The sequence below is a fragment of the Podarcis cretensis genome (assembly GCF_951804945.1).
Source record: "Podarcis cretensis genome assembly, chromosome: Z".
NCBI classification, from domain to species: domain Eukaryota; kingdom Metazoa; phylum Chordata; class Lepidosauria; order Squamata; family Lacertidae; genus Podarcis; species Podarcis cretensis.
This window is the reverse complement of record NC_137184.1, coordinates 10,334,184-10,334,693: the sequence shown is the minus strand read 5'-3', so window position 1 is coordinate 10,334,693 and position 510 is coordinate 10,334,184. Positions and strand designations below refer to the sequence as shown.

General features: G+C 50.6%; 1 protein-coding gene across 5 annotated transcripts in view; it reads right to left on the bottom strand.

Moving 5' to 3' along the window:
* Positions 1-510, bottom strand: part of GARNL3 (GTPase activating Rap/RanGAP domain like 3) — a 119,002-nt gene that overhangs the window by 7,235 nt on the left and 111,257 nt on the right. The window lies entirely within an intron of this gene.

Here is a 510-nt window from a genome sequence, read left to right as displayed (position 1 = left end):
CTGTGGAGAGGAAGGCAGAAATCAAGAAAGGAAAATTCAACCACCCCCACAAAAAAAGATCCATAACCTGCAATTACAGCAGATCAAATGTTTATTCTCTCTTACCATGTACAGCTCCTCCCATTTGATAGACCAGGGCAGTTCAACATTTGACACCTCTCACAGCCCTTATGTTGCCTTCCCAAAGCCAGGGAAGGATGAGGGCTCTCACCTCCTTCCCAAAGCCTAATTAGCACCTTCCCAGCTGGGTGTGTGTCAGTGTGTGGCCTGTGGGTTCCATGTTAAAGTACTCATGGTCCACTTGCTATGAAAAGTTGGGCCACCCTGTGCGGCCTAGGACCCACTAACCTATGGGACCACCTCTCCTGGTATGCCCCGCAGAGGACCTTAAGTTCCACAAATGACAACACTTTGGAGGTCCCGAGCCTCAAGGAGATTAGATTGGTTTCAACTAGGGCCAGGGCCTTTTCAGCACTGGCCCCGACGTGGTGCAACACTCTGTCACAAGCG